Source organism: Mirounga angustirostris, unplaced genomic scaffold (genome assembly GCF_029215605.1).
Source record: "Mirounga angustirostris isolate CCGP_5_RB_7025 unplaced genomic scaffold, mMirAng1.0.hap1 SCAF_10, whole genome shotgun sequence".
NCBI lineage: Eukaryota > Metazoa > Chordata > Mammalia > Carnivora > Phocidae > Mirounga > Mirounga angustirostris.
The window spans coordinates 69,176,810-69,202,940 of NW_026991718.1; the positions used below are offsets into that span (position 1 = coordinate 69,176,810).

The 26,131-nt window shown below is 37.4% G+C and overlaps 1 protein-coding gene across 17 annotated transcripts in view; it reads left to right on the forward strand.

The window, feature by feature from the left end:
* Nucleotides 1–26,131, forward strand: part of NRXN1 (neurexin 1) — a 1,136,941-nt gene that overhangs the window by 595,493 nt on the left and 515,317 nt on the right. The window lies entirely within an intron of this gene.

Consider the following 26,131-nt stretch of genomic DNA (forward strand, 5'->3'; position numbering starts at 1 on the left):
TTAAAAGGAAGATTAGAGTTTGTTCACTTTGATCTTTGTCTATTTCAGACTCTTTTTACTCCAGTATGTATGCATATGGCAATGTTGAAGATGAGATCAAACTAAAATATTCTATTGAACTGAGTTTAGGAATATGGTACAACTCACTAGCTATTTTCAGAATTTCTCTTCAAAATATTGAATACAGGTATAATGAGCAATTATTACAAAGTAAAATATTGGAAGAGACCAGTAAAAATCACACTACCACAGATGGTGAAATATTTTGTCTCCATCCTACCAGCAACATCTTCCATAGAATTACAGCAGACTTGAAGCATGAACATGTATTCAAACCATCATACATTTGCACAAACAATAACCCCAGTTGGAGTTGTATAAATAATCTTAAATGAAGGCTCAGTAAATACTTTATGTACTTCTGTGTACCTAAAGCAAAGAAAATAAAAAGCCTTATATATGCTTTTAATATATGTACATATGTGTCCTGAATAGTAACTTCCTGCTTTTGCTCCTGCCCCATAGAAAATAACAGAAATTTATTTTCAAGGACAACCAGAAGACTGATAATTTGTTATGATTTTATTATGGTAAATTTTTAATCCTGAATATGATCCTGACAGATGTATGACTACATGTGGTAGCTGAGAGAGTTTTTATTGCATGAAAATGTTTTCCATTTTGCTAAAGAAATTTCTCTGCCAAACTTTGCTTCATCTAGTTTCCATGTTTTATAAAATAGTTGCCACTTGGTTGTGTCAGATTGTGTATTCTCATATACCACTTAAGTTTGAAGAATATAATTTTCTGTGCGTATTTGCTAGACATTTCCTAACGGAACATCAAGATCCTACCTTAAGTATCATTTTTACAGAAAATTATTTGAATGCTGCTCTTGGGTGATAGCAGTGGTGATGATAATGATAAGGCTATTTGTTATTTTCTTGTAAATAAGGTAAATGTCATTCAATAAATGTGTCTCCTGATGTGCCTCTTGCACAAATCAGCATTAAAATTACTTTGGAGGGCTCTCAGAATACATACATTTTGATTAAATCATTACCTCTTAATGGGTTTTCTGGAAGTGGGAAATGGTTTCTTGGTTTGTGCATGGAGTTTTGGTGGTGAGGATATGTAGGTATAAATCAATATTTAAAAGCAAATCTTATTTTCATATCAACTTTAATTTGTAGAAAGTACAACAGTGACTGTTACCTTTGTTAAAAGGTAAACTGAAGCATATTAAAAATTTTAAGAGTCTATTTGAGCAAAAACTGATTCAAATCGGGCAGCATCCAATCTAGCTGATACAAAGAAGCTCCAGGGAGCTGTACGAAATGAAAGAATTCTAGGCAGAAGGGAGCAGGGACAAGGAGGCTATACTATACAAAAAAAAAGCAGCCTGGTTATTGAAAAGTTACTTTGCTTTAGGGAATGGCAGGGGTCTGTGAGGCAGGTTACCTAACTATGGCTGATCGGGAGATTCCTGATTGACTGGTTTATGGGGGAGCCAAAACTGTAATTAAATTAAGTCTTGGTTTGGAGACATGGGGCTTAGCGTAAATGACTCCATTCTGGGCCTGTTGTCTTTTTCTTTCTTTCTTTCTTTCCTTTTTTTTTTTTTTTTCATACCTTGAAGACATGCCATTGATATGGCAATAAGAATAGGATGCCGTATTTTCTTCAGTTGTTAAATTCATTAAAATAAGCTTTATTTTTCTGCATCTCCCTATTTTTCTGAGTTGCACAAAGAGAATTAATGTGATTCCTGGGATTTTCACAAACTTCTTTTCTATACAGAGGTTGACTTTTTTTTTTTTAAATAAAGCCATTTAGGACAGTTCATTTCTTAATGAAATTTCCATCTGTAGCTTAAGTATTTATCCATAAATTCTGTGACAGCAGTCTTCAACTGCATAGAAAACAAAACAAACAAACAAACAAAGGAAAAAGAAATAAAGTATTTTAAAAGAGGAAAGAACACACCACATTGCAAATAAGACACATTCTCTCTGAAATAGACCTTCTGAATATCATCTCTCTGATAAATTTCACAGAGTGGGTTAGAGTAACTAGAAAAGTTTATTTATGTTAGCCTGGAGATATAATTAACAGTGAGAAGATGGGAATACTTTTTAGCTTGTAAGTATAATCTTGGGTAAATCATACTAATTAATACACTTAAAGGAATCTTTCTAAAAAGAGGCACTTATGCAAAATGATGCCAAAGGCTACTTTTAAAGAAAAGTGCTTGTGAAACCCTTTTTTTCCCTAGAAAATTGCCATGTAAATGACCTACTCATTGAGAAAAGCAAGTGCTGTGTGTATGTGTGTAGGGTGGTGTAGTGTAGTGGACTCAGCTAGATTCTTCCATACCATTACTGTATTTTAGGTCCCTAATATTATTTGGGGGGGGGGCGCTTATTGTAGTCATTTCCTGGTTAAGTTTCCCATTTCTTATCCCTTTCTCCTCTAATCTGTCCTCTGCCTCCTTACCAGTTTTGTTCTTTCTTCCTATTCTCCCCAGTTTAAATATCACCAGCTCTTCCTGGTTGTCCTAACCAGACGCAATATTTTTCCTCCACTGACTGCTATAGAACTTTGCTGATGCTATTTTATCAGCCATCATATTTAGGTTTGGTCTTATCTCCCTGTAAGACTTAAGACTATATGCTTCTCCCAGGCAATATATTTTTTTTTTTGTCTGATAAGCTCAGTGTTTTGCACATCATGATGCATATAATTGGTAATAATAGTGACTTACTAAATCTGTGCTAACTAGATGCATGAATATTACATAAGGGTTTCTAGTACATCCTCAGGGGTTAACAATACTCTCCAAATTCATCAGTTTGGAGTTCATGAACCTCTGTGGTCTGACCCTAGCTTTCATTTTCATCCTTATCTGTTGCAGAACCTTGTTCATATGGCATCTTAGTGCCAATTAACTTACTTAGGGCTTTCTGAACAACATTATACTTTCCCGATTTCCTCACCATTGCTTATGCTCATCTATTCTCCTGGGGAATGCTCTCATTCCACCTGGAATGAATCCCTTTCACTATATCTGTTTGAAGAAATGTAATTTCATTTTCATTCTCTACTTAACTGTTTTGTCCCATGGAAACTTCTCTAGCCCTGGGAGCTGGGCCTCAGCTTTCCCCTCTTCTGAAATCTTAGAGTAAAGGTCTTTTTAACGTACCATATATTGTAGCTTTTCGTGAACTTTTTCTTGGGTATAACCACTTGATTAGTGCTTGCTATGTGCCAGGCCTGTGCTAAGAGTTTACATTCACTGTATAAACATCAACATACCACTTTTTCAGGTCTGTACACACGCGTGCGAGCACGCACGTGCGCACGCAGACACACACCCCGTCATCACACCACTGTGCTATACAGTAATCCTTTTTCTGCTTTCACCCTATGGTACAGAATAGAATGTAACCGTATTAGCTAATTTAATGTCAGGTTGGAGAAGATGAATATGGCTATGATCACATGGAAAATAGCGAACATAATAACATTGTCACATTACATTAGTACAGAATTGTTGTGTGCCAAATTACAGTTCAGCTTCAATGGTGTCTGTTACCATAAGGGAATAATACATCATAGTGCTGTTATGTTGGTGCTAGGAGGGTATGGTCCCTGCAATTAAAAGACTATTTTCAGAATTCTAAATTGGCCAGAAGAAAATCTTTCTGATAGGAATTTATCGTATCTTTTGTGTGAGAATTAGAAATGTTCACTGAAACAAGATTTGACTGTGACTTGTTACCATGACATTTAAAAATATCTTCAGCTTTGTTTCTTACCTTTTTTGTTGTTTGACAAGAGAATCCGATATCCAGTACTTGAGCATCAGTATTAGAACTACTGGAAATGAATCATAACACGTATAAAAAATATAAAAATAACTGAATCAAAGTCACATTATTTCTGTCCCATTTAGAGTTGTGAGTAGTATTAAGCTGTGAGCTGATTTGTTGCCAGTACCATTTAGGGATGAATAAAATTTAGCAATTAGCTATGTCCACAACCAGATCCTCACTGTGAGTATGATGAATCTTATTAACCTTGAATCATTCAAGCATTTCTAAATGGCAGTCTTTAAGTTGTTTAAAGCATTTCATAAGCAGTATTTACAGATAATGCCATAGAAAATTACCTATGGGGAAACAGGTTCAGACCTATCTTAGGCTAAACCATAAAGAATTAAAATATTGTTCATACCGATCAGAAAATGCAATAAAAGAAAGCAAAGCATCATATATGATAGAGTCTTCTATTTAATATAAATTTATCTTCTTGTTGGTAATAGACATCATAAAAGTAAGAAAAGAAAGCCTTGGTCTTTTCATATTGCAATTAAGCAGTTAAATGACAGTTTTTAAGCTTTATCTACATAAGAAAACTCAAGTGGGGAGAAGAACCCCAAAGAGTGGTAAGCACTGCTATATTTGAATTATCCAGATTAGTCCCCTGTATTGTTCATCAGTAAATGATCCATGACTCTGAATAGCTTTTGACTCTATGTAAATGGTGCCAGTTTGACCCCAGAAGTCAAGAAGGAAGGCCCAGTTGAATTTTTCCCCCTGCAAGTACTCTCTAATTTTTCTGGCTCACTTAATATTCTAACTGTGTAGACCTTCATTTGGCTCTTATGCTATCGCTCTTCATTGCAGGGCTTAGATAACTCTAGAGGTGGCCTTTGGTGCGTGCATTACTGGGGTAATACCGTCTTATCCCACCAGAGCCCAACTAGACTCAGGCTCCATTAAGAGAAGATTCTGCCAGTCACCTTGGTTAACTATCCTTAAGGGACTACAACACTTCCAGTGCTCAGGTTTCTCACTTTGCTTTCCATCTATGGCATCACAGCTGGTGCAGGGGCCAGCTTAGGGTGGGGAGACTGTCTGAATCTAAGGTATGAATTTTTGAAACTTGAGGCCTTTAGATTTACTTTTACTTTTTAAAAAGGGCTTTTACCTCACCAGAACTGAGGCACGGAAAGCCCTTGTGAACAAATGAAGATTAATCACGGTGAATTCTCAGAATCCTGTTTAATACTAAATAAGTATCAATGGTAAATAATTTAGTATCCATTTATTAATCAAGAAGGTGTGTGAAGAGAGTAAATGTTGAATAATTCTCCAACTTTATAGAATCAGATTATGGGGCGCCTGGGTGGCTCAGTTATTAAGCGTCTGCCTTCGGCTCAGGTCATGATCTCCAGGTCCTGGGATCGAGCCCCGCATCGGGCTCCCTGCTTGGTGGGGAGTCTGCTTCTCCCTCTCCCTCTGCCTCTCCCCACTGCTCCTATTCTCTCTCTCTCTGTATCTCTCTGTCTCAAATGAATAAATTAAAAAAAAATTATACAGAATCAGATTATCATGGGCATGTTTTTATTGTTTTTATTTATTTTATTCTTTCTCTAAATTTTTATTTAAATTCTAGTTAGTTAACATATAGTGTAATATTGGTTTAAGGAGTAGAGTTTAGTGATTCATCACTTACATACAATACCCAGTGCTCATCACAACAGGTGCCCTCCTTAATCCCCATCACCCATTTAACTCATCCCCCCCACCTCCCTTCCAGTAATCCTTAGTTTATTCTCCATAATTAAGAGTCTGTTTCTTGGTTTGCTCTCTTTTTCTCCCCATGTTCCTTTTTTTTTTTCCCCTTAAATTCCACATATGAGTGAAATCAAATGGTATTTGTCTTTCTCTGACTGGCTTATTTCACTTAGCATTATACTCTCTAGCTCCATCCACATTGTTGCAAATGGCAAGATACAATTCTTTTTTATGGCTAAGTAATATCCCATCACATATAATCATATATATGAATGAATCATATGAATATATGATGGACATTTGGGCTCTTTCCATAATTTGGCTGTTGTTGATAATGCTGCTATAAACTTCAGGGTGCATGTATCCCTTTGAATTAGTGTTTTTGTGTCCTTTGGATAAATGCCTAGTAGTACAGTTGCTGGATCGTAGAGTAGTTCTATTTTTAAATTTTTGAGGAAACTCCATACTGGTTTTTGGAGTGTTTGCACCAGTTTGCATTCCCACCAACAGTGTAAGAGGGTTCCCCTTTCTCCACAACCTCTCCAACATTTGTTGTTTCTTGCCTTGTCAATTTTTGCCATTCTGACAGGTGTGAGGTGATATCTCACTGTAGTTTTGATTTGTATTTCCCTGATGATGAGTGATGTTGAGCATCTTTTCATGTGTTTTTAGGTCATCTGTATGTCTTCTCTGGAAAAGTGTCTATTCATGTCTTCTGCCCTTTTTTTTTTTTTTTAAGATTTTATTTATTTATTTGACAGAGAGAGACACAGCAAGCGAGGGAACACGAGCAGGGGGAGTGGGAGAGGGAGAAGCAGGCTCCTCGCTGAGCAGGGAGCCCGACGCGGGGCTCGATCCCAGCACCCTGAGATCATGACCTGAGCCGAAGGCAGACGCTTAACGAATGAGCCACCCAGGCGCCCCATTCTTCTGCCCATTTTTTAACTGGGTTTTTTGTTTGTTTGTTTGTTTGTTTTAGGGATTGAGTTTGATAAGTTCTTTATAGATTTTGGATACTAACCCTTTATCAGACATGTCATTTGCAAATAACTCCTCCCATTCTGTAGGTTGCCTTGTAGTTTTGCTGATTGTTTCCTTCCCTGCACAGAGGCTTTTTATCTTGATGAAGGCCCAATAGTTTATTTTTGCTTTAGTTTCCTTTGCCTCAGGAGACATATTTAGTAAGAAGTTGCTATGGCCTATGTCAAAGACGTTCCTGCCTATGTTCTCCTCTAGGATTTTGATGGTTTCCTGTCTCATATTTAGGCATTTCATCCGTTTTGAATTTGTTTTTGGGTATGATGTAAGAAACTGGTCCAGTTCTTTCTTTTGCATGTGGCTTTTCAGTTTTCCCAACATCATTTGTTGAAGAGACTGTCATGTGTATGTTTTTAAAGAAGGTGTATAAGATCAAAAGTAGTTTAGACTTTGTGAAATACTTTATTTTAAAAGAATACAATTATGATTGAATTTGGAAGGAAGTGGTTAGATCGGGCAAGTTATCTATATATACTGTCACTGTGGGTATCCCTAGCTAGTGCATAAGAAGGACTACAAAATATTTTAATGTACATCACACCAACATATTTTAATGCTAATGACATAATTAACAGGTATTATATGTATACAGTTTACATTTTTTTAAACCTTACATTTTCAGACTTCAAAAAATCTTATTTTCAATTTACAAATGAGGATATTGAGGCATGGTCAGTTAAATAATTACTTTGGGTTAAAATGGCTAATGATTTGCACAGACAGATATGAATGTAGGTCTGTCTAACTTGAAGCTCATATTCTTACTTGCACCCATAATTCCTTTCAAAGAGGGATAGATTCAGTGTAGATGGTGTTGAAATTTCCCAGATAGAAAATGCCTATAGAAGTTAGTAATGACTGACAGCCCTGCAGATTTTTTTTTCCATTTTCATCTCACTCTTGATTTTTATATTTAATATTAAGCATTATGTTGCAGGAAATATGCCCCTCCTCTCAACTGCTCAGTTGCCACTTCTAAAGATGAGTTAAAAGTTTGTACCTGTCTAAGTCATGTACTGTCATTAACTTCCAGGTCTGGTATAAAAAGGTACTGATTGTGAAAGAAAGATGGGGACTTTCTGTGATTTTTCTTTGAAAGCTTGAGTTTCTCAAAAATGATAATTTAATCTTTGAAAATGAAATCAGGTGAAATATTTCCATAGATTATCCTGTTGAATCAGATTATGGGGAACAAGCAGGTAAGATTCAGAATTATGCTGATCAGTGAATGCACACTGAGTGTTTTGTTGTGTTGATTATATCTGAGTTTCCTCTTTATATAGCTGTTGAGGAAAAAAGAAGAACAACAAAAAATGAAGTCAGAGATTAGCAGTCCAGTCTTTGAAAGTTTTTAGAGGACACATGGGGGAGACACAAGAGAATGCATGAAACCCACATCATCAAAAGTCACTGTGAGATTAATAGTAAAGACCAAGGGCCCCTTGTATTTGTCGAGAAGGGAAAGAAAGCCCAAGGAAAATGCGTAGAGTCCAGAAAAAGGTCATGATAAAAATAACGTTGTGCTTGCATTTAGGAGTAATTCTAGTCATAAAGAAAAAAATATTACTGTGAAGAAAATGCACCTTTACCAGAGATCCTTTTTCCTTCCCCGAACAAAGCATTCTGTGTCTTTAATGAGATTTACTATAGCAATTAAAAAGTGTAGGATTCTTTTATGGGGAGGAATTATGGCCTCCTTTGCAGCTCAGTGCTGTTATACATTGTTACTTCTCTGGTAGCATTCTACAGGAGCATAAAGTACAAGGATGATCTGTTAGCTCTGGGTATTATGGAGTGTATGATTTTAATGACCCTAATGATCTAAATTCACATCTCTCAGAAAATGGCCTGTAGAGCCTGAGGCTTAATCTCACCAGGATTTGGTGAGATAGGAAGGTACAAAGGCATTTCTTAACTTGAAATGATTTTAGAATGAAACAAGTTTCATAAAAGGATGAGCTGATACAGAAGGATGTTAAAAAAAAAAAAAATGGGTCGCGAGCAAGGAGGAGGCTGCATTTGACGGGGACAGAGGAAACTGTGCTCGCGTAGGTGTGAACACTTCTTATAAATATATAACATATGACCCTTTAGGGAGAGAAACAGATGGAATATGTAGCGGAAAATAAAGAATACATTTTGCTTGGTTTCTTCATGGGAATGGCACAGAGTATATTTTGATATTTGGCTTCTCCCGTTGGAAAGCTTTCAAGGCCTCATCTGGATTACAGCAGCTCAAGGCAGTACTGACATCGGGAATGGTGCTGGATAAAAGCAGACCTTTGGATATGTTTGCAAAGCTTCTTCAGGTCATGACACGATGCATTAATTACCCCAGCCACGTTTCCATGTCAAAAACTTGATGGTCACTTCGCATGCCCAGTAGGAGGAATCGAGAATCGAGGATCTAGATTCCTGCAAACACCATACCCTCAGAGTAATACAGTGTTGCTAACACTGTAGGGTTCATCTTCCATGACATCCATCATGAATCCACTCTCCTAGGTCCTATTCAGGGCAACTGCTCCATTTTACTAAATTAAAAACAGAAAAGTGTCAGAGAAATACCATTTTCTCTCAGCTGCAGGAGACATCACAGAAGTAATTAAACTGGATTTTGGTGTGTCGGGCACATTCCTTTTATTGACAGTGACAGTAATTTTCTAAATCAAAACCTGGAAGCACTTTCAGTGTTGTTGAAGTGCAAAAGATAAAAACTTAAGGTTCTAAAAATCAAATCAGTCTGTGGAGTGCAGTATGAGAGTCTGCTGTGTGAGTCATGAATGCAACCTGTCTTCTGGAGTTCAGTGCCCACAAGCTATATGAGGAGGAGGATTTTGTTTTTAGCTTAGTCCCTGCAAACTATATTGCTATAAAACCAAATGGAGTAGGTCTTTAATACGAGTTATCATTTGTGGTTTCCAGGTCACCTGGAAATTCCAGTCTCCCTAACCCCAATATTTCCTTTTCTGATGTTGTTAGGTTTTATTGATATCCATTGTCTTGACATTCTTGCGTTCCTTCATTCATCATTTAAGTTTCTCCACATCTTGCTCAACAAACACAGCTGTACAGTATGCTTTATCTCTTATATGCCCAGCTATTTGATCTGTGATACAGATACGTACAAACAGTGTAGTCAGTGAATGCTCTCTTTGCCTTCATCTCTGATGAATGACTGACTCCCTCATCTGGATGGTTCTTCTCAACTTCCACTCTGCCCAGGAAAATTCAGACCTAGCTCAAATCAAGTTCATCCAGAGTAAGCCAGTCTCCAGTTAGTAAGTGATTTCTTCTGCTTCTGAGTCTCCAAATGTTTACTGTCTAACAGGCATGGGTTTTGTTATTTTTTAATGTGTGTTTACCTTTATTCCCTAGTTATATTTTATATCTATTCTTCTATTTTTGATATTATTTCTCACAGGCCTAGCCTATTATAATGCTGAGTAATATTTGAAGATTAGTGTTTTGAAACCTCCATTAGTTACCTGATTTTTTAAAGACCTTATTTTTTTAGAGCAGGTTTAGGTTCACAAAATATTAAGAGGAAGGTACAGAGATTTCCCACATGCCTCCTGTCCCCACGCATACATCACCTCCCCCATCAACATCGCTCACCAGGGTATTTTTGTTACAATTAAGGAACCTACACTGACACATTGTAATCACCTAGAGTCCATAATTTACAAATTAACTGATTGTGCACCCATCCCTACAGTTCTTTTTAAAATATATATTTATATACACATATTATATAACATCTCCCAGGGTAAGCTATTATGTTTTATCACATTACTGTAAATGCATTTTTCATTATTTTTATTCCTGATGGTAAAGACCCATGTGGAATTAGAGTCTTATGTAGCTAGAAAGAAAGTGCTTTAAGTAAAGATCTGTGTATTTGTCAGGGGGAATGTGGGTGAGTGTGTGTGCATGTGCATGCCCACATACTGTGGGAGAGGGATTTAGAAACATGACATTCTATTTTCTTCAAATTCTGCTTAAGTCTGCTTTGTACATTACATTAAATTTAACAAATTCTGGACTTCAGGGTTTTCAAGGTAACTTTTTTTGTTCCGTTTACTTTTTTCTCATTAATTATCCAACACCGGCAGGAATAATCACATCATTATGAAAGGCTACACTGCTTATTTGATCTTTTTTATAAGCTTTAATAAAATTTTGCAATATTGGGATATTTTTCTAGCAGTAATGTAAGCTCTCTTGAGGGAAAATACTATTTCTCTTATAATAACATATCACTTGGGTGCCCTGATTTAGTCCAACAGTGTCCTTGAAGAATTCTGTCAGTGTTGCCTTTGTACCAGCTCTAGAAGAGCCAAATGCCCATTTGGTGTTACATGGATGGAACTCAGAATCTTCTTATTGTTCTTTCCTTTTCCATATTAAATATGATGAAGATAGCATTTGTATATACAACTGTACCAATTACAAGAGGCTTACTTGGCCTAAGTGTTCTGGGTCAGTATTTTAAGTGAATTTGTCTAAAATCAATTTAATAGGATGGTGAGTATTCTCTACTTCCCAATCTACCTAAACCATGGTAGGTCTGCCAAGTCTAGATTGACAGCATCGGAAATAGAACTTGCTTGGTGTTAGAAGGGTTGAGAAAAAAGTTTAAAAAGTAATTTCCAAGAATACTAGATTTTGTCTACCTTAATCAAAAAGGAGGTAGTAAAATAATGGGGCTGCATGTCAGTGGTTCCCAAACTATCATTCCTGGACCAGCAGTGTCCACATAACCTATGAATTTGTTAGAAATACCCATTGTTATATCCAAGACATCCTGAATTAGCAAGTGTGGGGTGGGTCCCAGAAATATGTATTTTTGGAGCCTCTGGATGATTCTGATACACACCCGGGTTTGAGAACTATTAGACTAGATGATCTCTAAGGTCATCTTCTTAGTTCTGTGCTTTCCAGATAAAGTAAAACTTTATTTAATGAAATAAAGGAAGTTCTGCCTAGGAATTTTTATAAGTAAAACATCATAACTAGGTTTATGAAACAGTTTCAACACAATCTTGAATGTTTCTTACATAGCAGTTTAGAAGAAATAACACAAATTTTCATTTTGATTATCAGCCTCCTCAGTTGGCTTGCAATCTTAAGAATGTTTGAAAAGTTCCCATTCACACTATTCATGCTGTGAAAAATCTAGTTCAAGGCAAAATTTCCCCTGAAGTATGAGGAGAATGACTACACCCAAGTACACATCCCTCTGTGCTTATCCTGAGAAGTTCTTTGGAATAATACTCTGATAATTGGTATAGATTGGGAAATAAAGTATTATTCTTACCTGCAAAAGAACAGTAACCTGGAAGAAATTTGAGTCAACTGAGCCACTGTCAAAAATGCCCTTCAAAAAAAAAAAAAATGCCACTTATAGAAGATAATATATTATTCCTTTTTCATTCCCTAAAACATTCCACATTGCTACCTATCCCTTACCACCTGCTAAATGAATGTGATCTCAGGTCACTAGGAATTCCCCAGATAGTTTATCTTTACTCACATAGAATGATCAATATGTGACAACTCTTCAGCTGGGATCCCAGTATGTGACCTTGAGCAACTCACGAGGTTTGTGAGCCCCAGTTTCCTCATTATAAAATAAAAAGTCTAGTTTGCCTCATCTTCAAGGTCGTTAGAGCTCCAAAGGTCTGTGATCCATTGTCCCTATATTCTTTACTTTCTTTTCCTCAACACTAGACCTATTTTTACTCATGTTTAAGGCTCTTCTAAAACACAGCCTACAGCTCAGTCTCACCACACTAATCTTAAGCTGTATTTTAGCCAAAGACCTTTCCTGCCAAATCCTATAAAAGGAAGAACTTGGAAAAAGAAATCTGATTGAAAGGAAACTTTGAATTAATCCTGAAACACAAGGCAAAGACTTCAGCTATTTGTTTCTTTCATGTTCGTATTGCTATTTATTAATAGCTCCTTTCAAATATCTATATCAAATTTAAGCTGAAAATTTTACTAGTGTAAGGATCATGCCTGTGTCCTCACTTAGCTAAATGTTAAGAGTAATTATTATTGGTACTTAAATAAGTGCTTTTGGGTGATTTAAAAAACTCAGCAATATAAGTAAGGGTGCATAATTGTTAATATGATCTGGAATACAACTACTAATTGATCATCTACTGGGTGCTGAGTTTTTTACATTAATTTTTCTTTTCCTCTTTATACCATCCTTGCATAATAAGGGTACTGGCATCTGTTTTACAAAAGCTGTATCTAAGGTGAAGAAGTGTGCCCATGTTCACATGTTAATTAGAATAAGAATTCAGGCTTGTCTCACTTAAAACTCTATAGTCTGCCATCCAGAGATTGCATCATGCAGTCTCTCGATATTGAATAAGATAGTCAAATTGAGAAGATTTCTGTGCATTCTTTACTTCCATTTCAAATATTTTAGAACACACACAAGATGAATTAATATATGCAGATGTCCTCAATATAACAAATTGTAAAGTTGAGGAAGAACTGATACAGAGCAAGTTTAATCCTATTTTCCTTTTAAGCATTATCCAGCAGGCCTATATCCTATACTGATACCTAGTAATACATGTGACCAGCACACCTGTAAAACTTTATAAAGGCTGCAGCTTCAAAGAGAAAATCTTTGTAAAAAAAAAAAAAAAGAGAGAGAGAGAGAAAGAGAGAAAACCTTTCTATACCTTCAGTGAATGATGAGACTCTAACACATTTCCTGATGTAGAATATAGAACATTCTGAATAACCCAGGAAAATACAGTTTTCTCTATTTAAAGATAGAGCAAATTTGGAATGTTGTTGACAAAAAGTTCACGAAATGATAAGCATGTGGTTTTTCCAAGTTAGCAGTTTTGTAGTCTAAAGTTTTGGTGTGTCAAGAGGAAATAAGGATCATCTTTGACAGTGGGGCTAAACTTTCATGAGGTTTGCTCTTCCACTTATGCTTTTTACACTTCTTAACAAATAATTTCCTTTTGCTAAAAACTATTATGATTTAATTTTAGTGAATCCTGTCTCTCTGGCTGATACTAAACACTGTGTAGGAGACTTTAATACCTCTGCTTCTGGCCTAGAACACGGCTGGTAGGAAGCGAGAAATGGTATGAAAACATCGTTCCAGGGGCGCCTGGGTGGTGTAGTCAGTTAAGTGTCTGACTCTTGTTTTGTTGTTTGTTTGTTTTTTTCCTGACTCTTGGTTTTGGCTCAGGTTGTGATATCAGAGTGGTGAGACTGAGCCCCACGTCAGGCTTCACCCTGGGCAGGCGTCAGCATGGGTCTTTCTCTCCCTTTCCCTCTGCCCCTCCCCGCCCCCGCCAATAAGTAAATAAATGTTTTATTTTAAAAAGGGAGGGGAGAAAGAAAGAAAACATCATTCCACCTTCCAAGAGTCATTTGTGCAAAAACACAAGGCTTTGTGCTTAAGACTCTCCTGCGGATTTGGAACATATTTACATAGTCAATCCAAGTCTCAGACTGTTAATAATTGTGCATTTACTATGCAAAGCACTGTGAGAAATAGGGAAAATGAAATGATTGGGTCCCTGTCCCCAAAAAAGTTTTCATTTTAGTTGGGAGAATGATTCCCAAGACCCAGGGCAGCAGAGAGTTTTGTCTGCGTTTTTCTATGACCTATCACAGGTGCTTACAACAGTACTCAATACTTGGTATGTGCTCAATAAATATTTCTAGAATGAGTAAAATGCATTCTTTGCTAATAAGATAACTAGTAACTTAAGTGCTCATTGTGTGACGAAAACAGTTGTATGTGAATTCGGAAGAGAGGATAAGCACTGTAGTGGGCTGGCTAAGTAGAAAGATGGGAGTGAGCTGGACCTTAACTGGACAGAGAGAAGCGGGGAAAGTGCTTCACACAAGGGAAATAATATGAGCAAAGCCAAGTCTGTAGATAAAATATTCACAGATCCAAATACATCTATTGAGTACCTTCTATAACAAATACTCTGCAGGGGGCTGCCTGGGTGGCTCAGTCACTTGGGCATCTGCCTTTGGCTCAGGTCATGGTCCTGGAATCCTGGGATGGAGCCCCGAGTTGGGCTCCCCGCTCGGTGGGAAGTCTGCTTCTCCCTCTGACCCTCCCCCCTATCATGCTTACTCTCTCTCAAATAAGTAAATAAATAAATAAAATCTTTAAAAAAAATAAATACTCTGTTAGATCTGTGTATACAGAAATAAACGAGGAGTCTGTGGGTGCCGTACAAAGATAACAGACGGGAGGGAAACAGATTTGTATTCTGACTGCCACACGGCACCTCAAGGGCCATAGCCAAGAGGATTAATGTATCTGAGACTCAACTTCTTCATCTGTAAAATGAGGACATGATTACAGATCTTGCCGGGTTGTTTTGACACCTAAAGGTAATAGATGGTAAGATGCTTACTGTACCCCCAAACTGGTCAGCATTCTGTAATTGGTATCTGATGTAATGTTGTCTTCGTGTTTGCTTTCAAGGAGCTCATAGATAAGAGGAAATGGCTGGCACGTGTACAGATTATTACAGTTTAAGAAATGCTTTAATACTTCGCTTTGCAAATGTGGTCTGAGGACCAGTAGCACCTGCAATCTCATTAGGGATGCAAACTCACAGACCTTCTTCCCACCTGCTACACACCTACTGAATCAGACTCTGCGTTTAACAAGATGCCAATTGATTCATATGCACATTAAAGTGAGAAGCACTGCTCTAATAGAAGCATGTAAATAGGCAGAGCAGGGAGTAGCTAAATCAATTAGGGAATTGAAGGAAGACTTCTCTTAGAAGGTGAAGTTTAGAGGAATACAGAGCAAAATATTACAAATGTGTGGCTCAATTTTTAGTCAGAATTCCTAATTTGAAAAATTCAGTAAAGTTTCACTTTCTTGACATGACTATTTAAATATCACATGGACTTTTAGTAATCTCCTGTGGTTTAGCAGGCCAAATGCAGGCCAAGGCAACAATTCCTTCAAAGTGAGGCCAATCCTTGCTTCCTGTTTCAATGTATGGGAATAAGCTCTAAAACCTAGCATTTACAATGAACGTATCCATAAGGAGGTCTGAACTCAGCAGTCCTCTCCCAAGCAACTCAGAATGCAGACGTTTCATTGGGTAATTTAATTTAACCAGAAAGGTCTTGGCAGACCCTGTCTCTTTTTGGGCCAGTAAACGGGGTGATATAAAAATCAGTCATTCGATGCCCAGAAAAAAATACCCAGCTTTCCCTAGGCTGTCCCCTCAGGCCCCTCTGGTTTAACACTCATTTTCTTTTTAATGTTAGAATTGCTTCTATTTTATGTTGAGCCACGTGGTTCTGTTCATTGAGTTGGTAGGTGGTTCCAAGCCTGTAATTATGATCTTGATTGTCGGCTGCCAAAGTACAAAAGGAAACCATAGCAGTCCACTCCGGTGCTCTTTAGTGAATTGTTGCGTGTGCTTTGTGGTATATCACTGCACATAAATCTCGCAGTACCAATAAAACTATTAGGGTAGTAAAAGATACGCATTTTAATTTTCATAGAAAGTGTCATAAAATTCAATTAACTGCACTTTCCTAAATAGCAGTTCACTTTGGGAAGCCCAGGGTTTCCTAATCTGGAATTACACAGTGCTTTTCACTTTCCTTGTGACCCCCATTAATGCTTTAGTCATTACACCTGCTCTTCATCTTGCACAATTATCATCTCCAGGGTCCCTTTGTCTCCTTATCTTGGTATAATTTTTTTTTTTTTCCGGCTTTTCTATTTAGAGCTTCATAAAGGTGCTCCCAATACAATGGAAGCTTTTTTTTTTTTTTTTCTTTCCTGTTTCCTTAATTGGAGGGAGATAGGGAGATGAACAGCATAAATAATCCACTCAAATTTAGGGATTATAATTACCCAGGAAAGGAGTAAAATGTCTTTTGGTGCTATATCCACAAGTGACAAGGAAAAAACAGATTTTATTTATTAGACTACAGGAGAATCTGACTAACCCCCATTTCACTAATCTATAAAAGTGAACATCCCTCCCATATTTTTAGATTGTTCACCTTCTCCTCAAAAGTAGTTTAATAGCATAAACTAGAGAAAGGTCCCCTGGTGTTCAGATTTTATTACTCTCACTGACTAACGTGCAGTACATTTCCTGGTATAATTATACCCCAGTTGTCACAATAAATGAACACAGTATATTTTACGATACACTTTACTTGCTTATTATCATGTTTGTTCACACATCTCTCAGACTTAATAACTCATGGGGGGCTTCTACCATCATTGGAGAATGGAAATTAGTGAAGTTCTCTATTTCATTTGGACAAGATTTTTATTTCAATTGTAAAAAGCCATAAGCAGGATGAATAGTAGATTTAAGGAATTTAGAAATATCCATAGCTAGGTAATATTCCCCTGCTCACTGTGTGACTTTTCTAAATCTCACTAGTAATCTCCCAACATCCACAAAGGTGAATTTTAGCTAACTTCATTTTTAATGGAGACCAACTGATGTTTCTGATTATTTTTAAAAACAAAAACAAAGAATATCCTGGATGTAATCAGAGCTCTCTTTTGAGATATATTTATTTATTTATATATTTTAAATATTTTATTCATTTATTTGACAGAGAGAGCACAAGCAGGGGGAGCGGCAGGCAGAGGGAGAAGCAGGCTTCCCGCCGAGCAGGGAGCCCAATGCAGGGCTCCATCCCAGGACCGTGGGATCATGATCTGACCCGAAGGCAGCCACTTAACTGACTGAGCCACCCAGGTGCCCGAGATATATATATTTATATTTGATTTTGGGTTGACCTTACCAAGGACATGGTTGCTTTCTAAATTTATAGTAGGATTAGAAAAAAACATCACAATTTCCATTTAGTTTAATCAATTTGGAGTCGAAATATAAGAATGCAACCCTATTTGCGTGAACATTTGAAAGATTGTCCATTGTACTTGCTGTATGAGTTATAGACCTCATCATAGAGATCGAAATGTATCATGGCAATAAAGAGATTATTTTATTTGATGAGAAGATAAAGAAATTGCATGCCCCGAATCATATGGTGTTATATTAAGGTTTTGTAAATATGCAGGTCATTTTCCCTCGAATCAGACAAGGCACAGTCACTTAGGCTTGGCCGTAATACAAATTCTTAGGTTCTAACTTTTTGGCAAATTTAAAACATTTTTTGTTGGATTATAAAAACAAGACATACTTATAGGACAATTAAAAATATAGGACAGGGGCGCCTGGGTGGCTCAGTCATTAATGTGTCTGCCTTTGGCTCAGGTCATGATCCCTGGGTCCTGGGATTGAGCCTCATGTTGCGCTCCCTGTTCGGCGGGAAGCCTGCTTCTCCCTCTCCCACTCCCCCTGCTTGTGTTTCCTCTCTCACTGTGTGTCTCTCTGTCAAATAAATAAATAAAATCTTTTTAAAAAATAAAAATAAAAACGCAGGACAAATAAAGGCAAAATAAAACCACCTGTATTTCTACAGTCAGTCTTCTTTTCTATTAAAGGAAGTTTTCAATTCAACAGCTAGGAAATATTCACTTAATACTTGCTATGTCCTCAGAATTATTTTAACTATTTAAAAAAACCCAGGGAAGCGAAGAATAAAATTAAATTTACTTGGTAAATATAAGACCAAAATGTGACATAACAATGAGCAACATAGTATTGGAACAGTAACCACTAGGTAATATTGTACATTTTATCGATTGCAGAAATCTAGGGGGCACCACCTACCTCATAGTCATGGAATCACTGAACCATTGTTTTGACAGATATTTTGGCAACTATGTGTCTTGATGGCAGGAACTGTGCCCCCCACCTTTTTTTGTTGCTGTTCATAGAAAGTTACCACATGAGCTACAGTGAGCAATTCAAGAAGATGTATAATCAAGAGCAACATGATATAATACAGTATAAATCCCATAGGCTTTATGAGTGAGTAATAATTTAAATGAGACCTTGAAGTCCATCTAAGATTTCCTTTCACAAATTTAAAAGGCTTAGGAAGTTAAGGATGTCAGTACCAGGTTCCCAGATATGTCTTCTGGGAACCAATGAGGAGAAGTGGTAGGTAAAGAGTAAGGGCTTTCCCTACTTCTGGGTGGGTTTCTCTTGAGGAAATTTGCTATTGGCAATCTTGAGGTAGGATTGACACAGGTGTCCTCACCCTGACATAAGCCCAGTTTCCCTGCCACACCCTCTGCTTATTGGCTAGAAAATCCTTCCATATGTCATTGCTTGGCACCCAACTTACACTGAAGTGAGTCCCTCCCTATTGGAGAGCCCAGGGACAGTTAGGATGCCATGCACACAAAGATAAGCAAACAGAATTTGTGGTTCTTCACCTTGTGGAGGTTAAAGTCTGTTTAGTTGGAATACCAGGCACTGATACACTAATCATAAATCCCCACAAACTGTAAATTTTTTATCTTGAATAAGTGCTGAAATGGAGAGTGGTTCACAGATTGCAAGTATAACAGAAGTGGGTCTTCAATATGTCAGTGTTCAAAAATCATTTACTTACCATTTGAGGTTGGACACAGCCTTTTTGTTTTTTCTTTGACTGCAATCATTCATTTGTTTTGTGCTCCAGGATTTAGTGGACAGAACTATTATTCATTTGTTAGGTTTATGCACAGAGATTCACTGACTTTCTCCTGTTGGAAAACTGCTCTTTGCAACTGCCTTCCTTGCAACTATTTGCCCAATTTTGAGAAAGAAGTATGGAATTTCTTTTCTTTTTTTTTTTCCTTTCAAATATTTTATTATTTGACACAGAGAGAGAGAGCACAAACAGGGGGAGTGGCAGGCAGAGGGAGAGGGAGAAGGAAGTCCCCCCCCACACACAGTGAGCAGGGAGCCCGACGCGGGGCTTGCTCCTGGAACCCCGGGATCATGATCCAAGCAGAAGGCAGATGCCCAACCGACTGAGCCACCCAGGCACCCTTGGAATTTATTTTCCTTAAAAATATTCTGTATCTCCCCTGATGTAGTAGGTTGTTTTGGTTTTTGAAGTATTAAATGCCACCCAGAAGAATCTGTCAAGAACAACGCACAAATAACCCTTTCACAGAGACTAGAAGGAAGAGAACTTAGTGGGGGAAATCGTGGTTGAGGTCCAAAAGGAATCGTGCTTCCACAGTGAAATCAGAAACAAGGGGCACAATGCTTCCCATGTGTCAGCTATTTGGTGGTAAATTTAAAAGGCTGAGAGTTAGGGTGAGGCAAGTGAGGCACTTGCCTGTAGGCAAAATTTAAGGGGGCACTAAAAACTCAGTAATTAGTGCAATATTTTGAAAAAGGCAATGCCTCCCCCAAAAGAAATCCTCTGATGAATAAAATACCAAACATTTAAATCAAGGCAGAATCAGTAATACTGGGTTTTCTTTTTGTTTCAGACTACACTATAGCTCAGCGTACCACTATTATTAGTCTCGTCTTTATGTGAAATTTTGGCCTTTTATTCATCATGAACCAATTTTGATGTTTAAAATACGAGTTTTGATTTTTAAGTATTCCTTTCAAGTATTATTTGTCTTGATCACGGAGTTTTGGTGCCCCTCCCCAAATATTGCTCCTGAGGTAAGTGCTTTCACTCTAGCGCTGGCAAATGTCCACTTGAAAGAAGCCCAGTGGACAGACATGTAATTAGAGCAGACACAGAGCTGCAACTTAAGCTTGGCTCTGTTCATTATTAATCCACAGGTCCCATGATTTCGCTTGCAGGGCCATAAATCAGAAGACAAATAAATAATGCTGGGTATATGACATCATTATGGGTGTTGTGGGGCTATAATTTGCAGAGGGGACCCAGCTTTCAACAGGCTAATCACAACCAGGGAGTTAATTGCATTCCCTTGCATTTCAGAAAATTAAAATCGAGCAGCGCTTCATACTGTTTTCTATGAGATCTTATTACTTTTATGTATATTTATTCTTCATGTGACAGAAAATGGATACCCCACGGCTAAAATTAAATGTCTTTTACTACGCCCTAAGTTAAAGAAGACCAAAGATTTTTGTCAGAGAAGAAGGAAAAGATTCATAGCACATCTTTGATTGTGTTGTCATTGCATAGATATTTATAAAGCACACTTAAAATCACAAAAGCAGTGCAGGAGGAGGTAGAAAATCCTTGGTGAACATTTTGTGGGGAGCAGACTTGTTTGCTCCTCAAAAGCACCCCATCCATAGTACCAGATATTCAAAAAGACTTTTGTGTTTAATTCTATTTTTTATGCCCCAGGCACATATTTGTAATTAAATGCTACAGTATTAAGATTGTTTTTAAATTTATAAAAGACAAACTGTTAAGAAATTGACAACATCCCACAGAGGAGAACAGATTTTATAAAGGGCCTATTGAAAACCTAGAGGATTTAAAATTTTCGTCTGTAAACGCAAAATAAGTATATATGTAACTGTTTTGACTGCAATGTACTTGTAATTTTGAAGACTTTCTTTAAGTTCTGTAATTAAAAAAAGAGTGACATCAAGAATTTTTTGGTCATTCTCAATGATCCATCTCAGTCTCCTTCTACAGGAGCAAAAGCTGAGGTTCAGAGATTTCAAATGCTTAGTCCAAGATCACACCTTCATTTAGAGATACATCTCCAACTAGGGCCTCTGGAATCCTAATTCTCAGACCAGTCCCCTTTCCACTCTGCAGCATGACGTGGTTTAGTTACTAAACAATACTCTGCTGCTTCAGCTAACAAACAACGATGAAACAATAGCTGTGAGTTGTCCTCACACAAATCCACAAGTGAGCCAGTCCACACCCCACACTTTCTGTGTGACTGAAAGCCATATTGAAGACAGCTAGAGGCCAGCAGATGAAAACTCTCTCTTATCGACACATCTCCACTTCTTCTCCTATTATACTTTGGGTTTGTTTTTACTGTCCTATCTGGCTTATCTACTCAAGGAGTCAGTCTTTCAGTTATTCCTCTCCCACCCCTGGAATCTTCAACATTATTTATTGGATTATACTAATCTTAGAGTCAAATATACCAAAAACCCTTACTCTTGACCTAACATCCATCTACACACTTTTCCTTGGCTCTCCTTCATAGCCGAGTTCTAAGAAAGTTTTTAATGATAAATGCAACCCAAAATTCAGTATTCCACCCACACCATTCTGGCTTTCCTGGCAGAACTCAGCCTAAACTGCTCTTTCTTTCTTTCTTTTTTTTTTTTTTTTTAAGATTTTGTTGATTTATTTGAGAGAGAGAGAACACATGAGAGGGGATAGGGTCAGAGGACGAAGCAGACTCCCTGCCGAGCAGGGAGCCCGATGCAGGACTCGATCCAGGGACTCCAGGATCATGACCTGAGCCGAAGGCAGTCGCTTAACCAACTGAGCCACCCAGGCGCCCGTAAACTGCTCTAAGAGCACCAATAAACTTCGGGTTGTCAAATCCATTAAACATTTTTCAGTTACCATCTTAATCTTTACTGGCTTTGCTCTTTGATCACTCCCTTGTTCTAGAAGCATCATCCACCCATGACACTACACACACCTGGTTGTCCTCATCCCTTTGTGATTTCTATCCAGGTTTCCGCCAGTTCTGTCATTCTACCTACCTCTTAAATGTTGAAGTTACTCAGTTCTTGATTTTAGAGTTCTCCTCATTTAATATACCCTAAGTAATCTCATCCATCCCAATGTCCTCAAATACTACCTTTATGCCACATGTTTTAAATTTAACTCTTCCCACATCTTACCTCTCCCTCAAATCTCTCTTTTCTTTATTTTCCCCCATTTTAGTAAATGGTACCTTGATTTGTCTAGTAGGATAATCTATAAAATTTCAAACTTCAACCATAGGTAAATATTTGAGAAAAAGATTTTTTTTAAAAAAGTATTTATGTGGCATTGCATTTATCTTTTATTACAAGTGTTTAAACCATGGGTCTCATAATATTTCTGGTTTATAGACCTTAGAAATAATAACAATGATAGGCAACATGTCGGTCCTACTATGTGCTAGGCCCTTGGTAATATTTGATAGGTGCCGGTATTATCCCACATCTTATAAATTATAAAACCAGGATCATAGAGCTATTAAGTGTCAGAGCTGAGATTTGAAGACATGCAGTCTGGTTTTAGTGTCCTTACTCATAAAAACTAAAAAGGTGGCAGTGATGGGTACATGTGACTTTAGTCCAGTAACAGTCATGAATACATATAACTTTAAGCCAGTGCTTTGAAGGCTGAGAACAGAGACTCAACTAAAAGAAATTAGCAGTGAATTCTGATCCAACTTTGTGAACATTTAGCAGTGCTTAGAAAGAGCTGATGTTTTATCATATCATCTGATTCTTTTCTTTTTCTTTTTTTTTTAAGGTTTTATTTATTTATTTGACAGAGAGAGAGAGCGAGAGAGGGAACACAAGCAAGGGGAGTGGGAGAGGGAGAAGCAGGCTTCCTGCGGAGCAGGGAGCCTGATGTGGGGCTCAATCCCAGGACCCTGGGATCACCACCCGAGCTGAAGGCAGACGCTTAATGACTGAGCCACCCAGGCGCCCCATCTGATTCTTTTCAAGTTTTTTGACAACACAGACTTGAGTAGTGGGTGTATCTGCCTTATGGGCAGCAAACCACCAAATCAGATGCTGATGGATGATCATTTTTTACATAAGCTTTCAGAAAGCCACAATACATTTTTCATTATCTTGACATTCTAAAACCAAAATAATATGTCACTGTTTTGTATCTATATGAAACCTTTCCTGTTTCTTCTACCTACAACTACATTTATAATAATTGATGTTTATAATGCAAAAGTCAAGAATAGGTCATCCAGACAGGCTGTTGTTTGCATGGAGTGGGAGTCTTGGACAAAATGCACAACCCCGTTACTTTTCTATTAGACTCTTGGGAAACATGCACTGGTTTTTTTGTCTTCCCCAACTACTGGAAAGAACAAATGCCAGTCTTCCCAATTAAAATGACATTGGTGAATTTCAAGTTACACTAAAATAAACTTTGTTAAATGTTTCATATCTTTGGAGAGTTTATAAAGTTTTCGTTTTTAAAAAGATTTAAGAAATACAACTGTACATATTCAAGCCTAAATCTCTTTTTTTAATTAGCTAATTAGAAAAAAGAAGGAACAATAAATGGAAACAGAAGTAAAAAGAGAACTAATATTCATTTACCAATAGATAATTAGGTAGTTAATCTATAAATCAAGAACTATTGAGACAAGTGGCAACAGTTAAGGAAAACTTTCTACATTGTCTGAATCATAAGTGTTGTCATTCATTACATTTCTTAGGTTTCTTAAGCAATAATATATAATCTCGCATGGTGTTCTGATGAAAAACCAAATTCAAGAATTCTGTAGAAGGAAAGGTACAAACCTAGAAGAATCAAAACGTCTGGAAATTCGGTGATCTCTGTGTTTGAATTGCATAAAAACTAGGTGAACATGACGGGGGGAAATCCAATAAACAAGAGGGATTATTCTTGATAAAGAGCTGAGATGAAATGGAATGGAATCACAGATCTGTTGTAGATTCATTTTTCCCCTTACCCTATAATGGATGAACTTTAAACTTCTTACATCAAAACAAAAGCAAACCTTGTTCGAACAGGGGCGCCTGGGTGGCTCAGTCGTTAAGCGTCTGCCTTCGGCTCAGGTCATGATCCCAGGGTCCTGGGATCGAGCCCTGCATCGGGCTCCCTGCTCCACGGGAAGCCTGCTTCTCCCTCTCCCACTCCCCCTGCTTGTGTTCCCTCTCTCGCTGTGTCTCTCTCTGTCAAATTAATAAGTAAAATCTTAAAAAAAAAAAAAAAAAACTTTGTTCTAACAGTTATAAAAGCATTGTATAAGCTTCTATATAAAGATCATGGTAGGTTGAAGGTTATATGCATGTGCTTTCTTAAAAAAAATATATATAAGTCCAAAGGGAAAAATAACTCTAAAAGGAATATGAGATTTTTGTTTGTGATTATCCCAAACCACATTGGAGGGAGGAGGCATTAATGCAAAAGTAAAATGAAGGAAGAATTTTTGTTTTGTTATGTTTTCTGTTTAAATGCCACCTTCCCAATGAAGCCATGCCTGTCTGTCTTATATAAATTGCATACCACCCACCAGCTAGTTCTCACCCGGTCCCTAACTCACTTTCACCTTTAAACTTCATCAACATCTATTGAACTTTTTCCTTTTTAAGATGTTATTTATTTATTTGAGATAGCAGGAGAGAGAGAGAGAGCATGAATGGGGAGAAGGGCAGAGGGAGAGGGAGAAGCAGGCTCCCCACTAAGCAGGGAGCCCTACGCAGGGATCCATCCCAGGACCCCAGGATCATGACCTGAGCTGAAGGCAGATGTTTAACTTACTGAGCCACCCAGGTGCCCCTCTATTAAACTCCTTTAGTATTTATCTTATTTATTGTCTCTCTTCACTCCAAGATAGCAGGGATATAATCCACTTTGTTTGCTCTTGTATTTTCTTTAAAAAAAAAAAAGGAAACTGTAGTCAAATCAGATTTAGTTTTTGAAAACTAGATTCATCAGGTTTAAAACCTTCAGTGATTACACATACCCTCAACATCCCATCTCGAATCTGAAGTCTAGTTTGAAGAATCTTCCTCAGAGTTTCTGGCTCTATGTTCTCTAGAACCTTGACTTTCCCTTCATCCCTTTACTGCCCCCTCCTCTGGTTCCCATGTCCTCATGCTCATTATATGCCGTCCTCATCCCTGACACATTGCTTGTATCAACACCATTATCTGAAATGCCCTGTTATTTTCCTACCAACCAAGCAAATCCTGATAATTCTTGAAGATGAGTAAGAATAAATTCTCCCACGATTTCTGTAGTCATGTGGTCTGGTGTGAGCTTTGAAATCTTTGGACACAGATTCAAACACAAGTTCCGTAATTTACTGGCTATGAGACCTTTCACTAAGGACCTAATCTTAGATTTTTAAATGGCACACTAGGGTATTTATTTTAATCTATAATATGGTGAGTCTATTATGGAAAAGACCTAACAAATAATAAACAGTTATAATTGTTACAATAATAATAAATAATAATATAAAGATGATATATTGTTAATTTCATTATACTTATATAGAATTTACTAGGAGTCAGGCTTTCCATCTTGTTTACAAATCAGGACCTCTGCCTTTGTTAGAGTTCCTATAGCATTGACAATACGATACTTGCACTCTTGTGTTCATGTTCTTCCATTTTGTTGAGGATGGTTTACCCCAAGTAGATCTTGAAGCTCCTTCAAGCATGACTGTATTTTATACCATGGTATGTTCTAGAACTTAGCACATTGCTAGCTACCCAGGGCTTCCTATTTGTGACATCCTCTAAAAGATGTGGCTCAATCTTTCTTTGCAGATTTAGGTTTTGTCATCTAACACAGACCTAGTCAGCAAGGTTCAGAGACATGCATCTGTTAGTCATAGAGCTCAGTAGCATAACCTAAAACTGCAGTCTATTGCTTGTTTCCAAGCTGCAACTCCTGAT